Source organism: Salvia splendens, chromosome 9 (genome assembly GCF_004379255.2).
Source record: "Salvia splendens isolate huo1 chromosome 9, SspV2, whole genome shotgun sequence".
NCBI classification, from domain to species: domain Eukaryota; kingdom Viridiplantae; phylum Streptophyta; class Magnoliopsida; order Lamiales; family Lamiaceae; genus Salvia; species Salvia splendens.
In genome coordinates this window covers 33,778,562-33,785,272 of record NC_056040.1, presented here as the reverse complement: position 1 = coordinate 33,785,272, position 6,711 = coordinate 33,778,562, and the positions used below count along the sequence as shown (strand labels likewise).

Genomic DNA, 6,711 nt, shown 5'->3' with positions numbered 1-6,711 from the left:
TTACTGAATAATCCAGCGTATTTGACCAATTAACCTCAAATTATTTAAATAAGCCTATCATTAACTAAATCAATCTAGACCAAAGAATTAATCAACCCTTTCTAACCCATTAATCAATATAGATCAAAAAATAATTAATAAGCCTATTTAAAGAATTATTTAAATATAGCCCACTATAGTCAGCCCTAATTTATTCAACTCATTCGGCGCATCATGGAATTAATCCCACCCCAAAGAATTATCCTTTCTAATTAAATTAAAAATTTTGGTCGATTACATTACTGATTCATCCCAAATTTTAATTTTAATTACCGTTGGAAAAAGCATCACTTACATTGACCACCTCTTGTCTCCTCTGAGTCATCTCGAATTCTCCGGCTGCAACGCCGCCGCCGATGCCGGCTGCTCATCGTGGCTTCAGGCGTCGCCGACGTGGAAGCAATCTTCGGTAACTTTTCCTCGCCGAATTTTCTTTTAGTTGTATGTTTATTTTAGCTTTCTGGAAATGGTATTCGAAATGGGTTTGCGAAACTGGTTTAGTTGGGGGCTAACTTGTAGTTTGTGATCATGCGTGCAAATTAAGCTAGAAAAAGGTGAATTATGGAGTTTTAATTTGTTAAATTTCTTTGAGTTATTGTCTTTTTCCCTTGTTTATTTGTATTTTGTGTTCCTTTTTGGAATTTCACTGTCTTTGTTGTATGTCAGTGTTTTATTTAATATGAGGCGGGATACACGTCACCATCGACCTCCTCACGGACTCGCCGTCTAATTTCGGTGACGCCGATTCTCGCCGAGCTGTGAGAGGCGCTCCAGGATCCACTGAGCAGTCGCTGCCGTCGGAGGCTCACTTCGGTCGGTGTCATACTCCACCCATATCGGCTGCATTGTCACTGTCAATTTCGTCTTAGTAAGTTTCCACTAATTTTCCAATTTACAAATTTTATCTTCCTGTTTGGCTAGATATGTTTGGGAGTTAGATTTGGGTTTATGAGAATATGGGTTCACTTCTTGATGTGTGAAGCTATTAAACTTGTTGTGATGTCCAAACATTCTTAGGTTGAAAGAGCAGGTCATCGCGTGCTTATTTGTAGATTGGTGTTATCCCTTTAAGCATTTATCTTAAAATTTGGGCTCAGCAATTGTGAAAGCTAGAATGAGTTTTGTAAGTTTACCAGCATATTTTTTTGTCATTTTGATCATCTAATTGAAAAACTACCACGAATTGTTCAAGTGACATCATTTCCGCCACGTAGCTACTCTGGCCGATTTTGTTCTTACGGTGGAGGCTTTGGTGGGGGTATAGTAGTGGGCTAGGTGCCTATGGTCGTGGAGGGGGGTTATGGAGGTTATGGTAGAGCTGGGGCAAGTGGTGGATATGACTCTGGCCCTGGTGCTAGTTATGGTGGAATTTATGGAGGTAGAGCAGGTTATAGTGGCAGTAGTCGATACCATCCTTATTCAAGATAGATGTCCTTTAAGCATCTTGTAGGAGTTCTCACATTTCTCTTGGCTATTGCTTCTTGCCACTCGGAGTTGACTAGATTTTCAAAGTACTAGCAAGGAGATGATCTGTAGAAGACTGGAGAACCTTAGTATTTTGTTGTTTCTTATTCGCTGAATTCTAAGTTTTAAGAATCTTCTAAGCTAGACATCTTATCCTGTATGAAATGTATTTTGTTCTATTTTTAGTTAGAATGTCCTTTTGCTTTTTTAGGTTTCACCTGCTATAATTTAATGTTTATCTAGAATTGAGTATACATGCTCAAAGTGATCTGTGAGGTGATGCCTGATAAGGCCAATTTCATGCATCGGTTATGGGGTTAAGTTCTATGATTTATATGAACTAATACACGTTTTAAGTTTAGGTGCGTAGAGAATCTGTCAGGTCAAGGAAACAGAAGGAGAAATCTACTAAACAGAGGAAACTGAAGGAAAATGGAGTGAAGAAGCCAGCTGCAACCTTACCTAGGAGATTGCGGAAGCAGCTGTGAGCGGAAAAGTATCTTTTTGAAGGACTTTCTAGGAGGGCAAAATCGACAAATCATCAGAGAAATTACCCTAGATGTTCGAGCCTAAGCTATAAATAGACACACGACATGAAGAGAGGGATGACTCATCACATTCACTTTTCGCTCTTAGATCATCACTTCACACACATATTTCTCTGCGCACTAAAGCAATTATGGGGTAAATTCTGGGAGTTCGTGGTAGCCTAATCCAATTACTGTTGTGTAACATCGTCCTCGTGAAGGGCGAAGATATAATTTACTGTTTTCTGTCGTTTTCTGTCGTTTTAAGCCGAGACTTCATCGTTTTAGAAGCTCGGTGTGATTTGTTTCAGTGTTGAACCTTAAATATCGTAGTTATGGAAGTTTACGTTTTCTATTCAGCTGATTCTGATGTTTGATTGTTGGTATTTACTGTTTTGGATGCTTTTCGCTATTGATGTTTGATTTGGAGTGGAGATGGAGTTGATTTGTCGTTGAATCGGAATTGAGGAGTATGGGTTTGACGTATTGGAATTTGTTATTGGTTGATCTAAGTTGAATTGTTAAACAGAGTTGTGGATCTGAGTCGTGATGTTCTGAATTTTGCATGTTTATGGATGTTTATTGTTTTCTGCATGTTTTGCTCGGTCTAGTAGTTTAGATCTAGTCATTTCATGTTTGATCGTAATGTTTGAAGTCGGATTTGTGTGCCTCTGTTAAGTTAGATTGTTGGAGAAGATGAAGGTATAAGTTAGTCAGAAGTTGGATCTCTGCTGGTGTTGTTACTCTCTGCAGCTTTTCTTTCGTCATAACCAATTCGGGAAAATGGTCCCCACTGCATGTTACGTATTGACCAACTGTTTTTTTTTTGAAATCTGTTTACCTGGTCTAGTAGTTTGGCTGTTTAATATTTTCTAGTTAAACTTCATTTCTATTACTCATGCATGCGTACGTTCTCTTTCTGTTCCCTAGGTCTACCAGCTAGGATAGTCACCTTTAATTTTCCCTAAGTCTAGTAGTTAATCAAGTCTTAACCATGAGTTGCGTGCCAGCGGCCAACCCCTTCCAAGTTCTCTGAACACTTGCTTACCCCGTCCTTCTCTGTGAGATCGATCCTTACTATCCTGCACTAACCAATAGTAAATGGGTTAAGATTTTGATAGCGGTTGAAAGTATCCTAACGACACAGACAAATAAGTTTAGGGAGTTCCTAGACCTAGGTGAATCCTCTGGACCTGTTTGATCTGCACCTCGCACACATGCACGTCTCAATCATCTCTTTCAATCTTACACTATCAATGCCTCAACAGACATAGCGCCTCTAGCTGTTTTTTGAATCTGTGATTTGTGTCCAAGCTTTCTTGTGTGCTCTTTGGAAGTTCTGGCTTGATGTATTAAAGCCTGTAGTTCAGGTAGAATCTCTTTAATGTTTCAGTTACATTGATTTTAGGTGAGTGTTAGTAGTTTGGTTTTTATGAGCTTTTGGTACACTTGACTTGTTGACTAGAGTTTTTATTTATAATGTGCTTGAAATGTTGATGTTGTTGTCAAGATGATAGAATCAGTCTTATATATTGAAGACTAAGAGATGCTGCGATAGTTATTCATATACAGCCTCGAGTGTGTTAGTTGATTCGTTTATTGGCTGTAATGGTCTTATTATGAGCATGGTTTGCTCCCAATTTCTTCATTAATTGTTCTGCACTTTCATTTGATTGTGTCTAAATGAAAACTGGATGTCTACTTGATTGTCTTACTAGTGTGGTGTAGGTTGGATTATGTTTTGCTAATTTATTTACTTTGTACCAGTCTTATCATGTAGTAGTAATTGTTATAATAGTAATTGTTATAAGTTTTTTATATTTTCGAAGTTTTGGAAGAAAGGGATCTTGAAGTACGAAATCATGCAAATATATAATTTATTATCATGTATTATATTTATTAATACTGAAGCTCGCTGTCGTGTGTTTTATTTTGGTACTTAACTTATTTGAAATGCTTAGGCCATTACTAATCTACAATTTATTTTGTATGTCTCTTAGGCCATGTTTGGTTGTCAGGATTGTGTCTAGGAAAATAATTTAATTCCTTAAATTCTAAATTCCTATGTTTGTTTTGGTTTTTAATCAAACTGGGAAAGTAATCAGAATCCCGAGGACAAGGAAAGTTAGTACAACATTCAAGGATTCTGAATCCCAACTTTTCTTAGGTATTCTTTTTCCCAGTTTTAGGATTTTTACATATTTAATGCAATATAGTATAGTTTTATTATTATTATTATTAATAATTAAAATATTTTAAAAATAATTTAAAATTATAAATCATACTACTTAATTTCAATATAAAAATAACTATAATTAAAATTATCAGGATTATAAAAATATGATTATAATAATTATATATTATTTTTAATATTATTATTATTATTAAATAATTAAAATATAATTATATAATATAAATCATATAATAATAAATAATTATCATTATTGTATAAATTAATAATTAATCAATAAATTCTAGTGAAATTTTAAATTATAAAATTTATTCAATTATAATTTTCATAAATATAATAATAATAATAATAATAATAATAATAATAATATTTATTATGATTATTATATATTACGATGAATAATCCATATTTAAACTATCCATCATAATATAATAATATAATTATTACCATTTGAAATTAATAAATTATTAAAAATTTTATATCATTATTCTTTTTATAAATAAAAAAATAATAAGTAGATTATATTTTTAGTTTAGTGTTTGAATTAAATATAAATTTAACATTTTGATATTTTTCAAACATAGGAAAGTAAAATTATTAGGAATCATATTCCCGGGATCCCAGGAATCATTTTCCTTGCCAACTTTACTTTCTCGTCAACCAAACATGGCCTTAAAGTATCCATTGTTTTGCCTCGTCACTTCCTCTCCCACCTTACTACCAAATTAGCAACTTGTCACTTCAACTATTACGACAATTCAAATTATTCAATGCACTTAATTATATACTACTCCTTCTGTCCCAGATAAGATGACCCATTTCATTTTTCCCCATATATTTTGTAAAAATCATAATAAATAGTTAAAGTGGGGGAAAAGTAAATTAAGAGAGAAAATAATATAGAACAGACTCATCTCCTCATTTGGTTTTTATCATTGCAAAGATATACAAATGAGTTTAAGCTATTTGTCAATGTATGATGGTTAGTTATTTGTTTTATTTGACGTTTTATATCTCAAGAGTAAATGGAAATTGGTATGCTATACTATACACATCAATTCTCTTGATTCATCAATAGTTATAATCTTTTATCAAGGAAATCGTGCATTTTTTTTTCTGACCCTATAAATGTGTTCTTTTAGATGGAAGCTTTAGCAACAATCTTTCTACTCCCTCATGGAGAATTTGTATATGGCTGGTGCTCGTCTAACGTTCTAGTTTGTGAAGAGGATGCACAACTAGAGTATGTATTATCTACATCATCTCAATAATTCTTATTTCACCAAATTAGTCAGTTACAACTATTGCATGGGTCTTAAACACCTTAAGTCGTCAATGTATATAGACATATAAATTTGAACTCGCCCCTTGCAGTGTACGTCGTTCATCTTATGCTCATTGATGGGGTACGAACTAAACAACTAAACCCTAATGGCGAGCCCAATAGCGGTGACGACCCATTAGCCCAAAACCCAAGAAAGAGTATCAGTTCGGCACGACCAAAGAGTTCAGTTCGGTTCGGCACAACCAAAGAGTTCGGTCGCAGCCTACAGCTCGGTAAAAGAACCAATCAAGCCCTACTCTCAGATCGGCAAAAGCTGATCGGCAAAGTTCAGCAGTTCGGTCTCAGTATTCGACCGAACAAGGAGATAGTGGACCCATGCAGGACCTCCACGACCTCCACTACACCCACGATCTATCTAGTGGTATAAAGCAGTTGTCAACCTGCAAGCCACGATCTTGGTTCAAATGTATAAATAGAACTTAGATCAGATAGACAAGGGTTAAGCTCTCTAGATATCGAATCTCATATAGCAAGTCAGTATTGTAAGCTGTAATCCAGATCAAGCAATACAAATTTGCCCTCCTTTCTTCCCGTGGACGTAGATTTACCTCAGTAAATCGAACCACGTAACTTTCTGTGTCGTGATCTATATTTATTACCTGCATTTATTACCATCAGAAATTCGCCCAATCATCACTGGCGCCGTCTGTGGGAACCAGAGAACCAAATCTGTGATAAAAGCGAGTTTTTGATCCTCTTCCACCAAAAAAATGCATACCAGATCACATAATACCCGTGCTTCCGTCCGTGATAACCATGAGGAAGCTAGTCCAGCCCGTCGGTCTGGAAAACAGCCTCGTGAGAAATCTGTCTCCAGTCCTCACGGTGAAGGAACAAGCCACTCCAGAAGTCGTCGCACCGAGTCTTCCCAGCTGCCCGATTTGAACGAGGCTGTCAAGTTGTTTTTGGCCGAGAAGCAGGATGATTTCTTAACATTCCTGCAAACAGGCCAAAAGCCGGAGACGAAAACGGCGGATTTTCCCTCTCCATCCAGACATGAAAGTCACTACCGCAGTAGTGTCGCATCTCCCCGGAGAAAGAATCCTCACCACCGACATGTTCCTCTTCCTCCTCGTTACCGGAATCACAGGAGAACTCCATCTCCACCATACAGAAGAGATGTCGGGTTCGCCATGTATGGAGCG

At 36.1% G+C, this 6,711-nt stretch overlaps 1 long non-coding RNA gene across 1 annotated transcript; it reads left to right on the top strand.

The window, feature by feature from the left end:
- Window positions 1-224: 224 nt before the first annotated feature.
- LOC121747135 lies at window positions 225-2,389 on the top strand. Its single transcript, XR_006039139.1, has 3 exons — window positions 225-448; window positions 706-907; window positions 1,866-2,389. It is a non-coding gene; the product is annotated as an uncharacterized LOC121747135 (long non-coding RNA).
- Window positions 2,390-6,711: the final 4,322 nt, after the last annotated feature.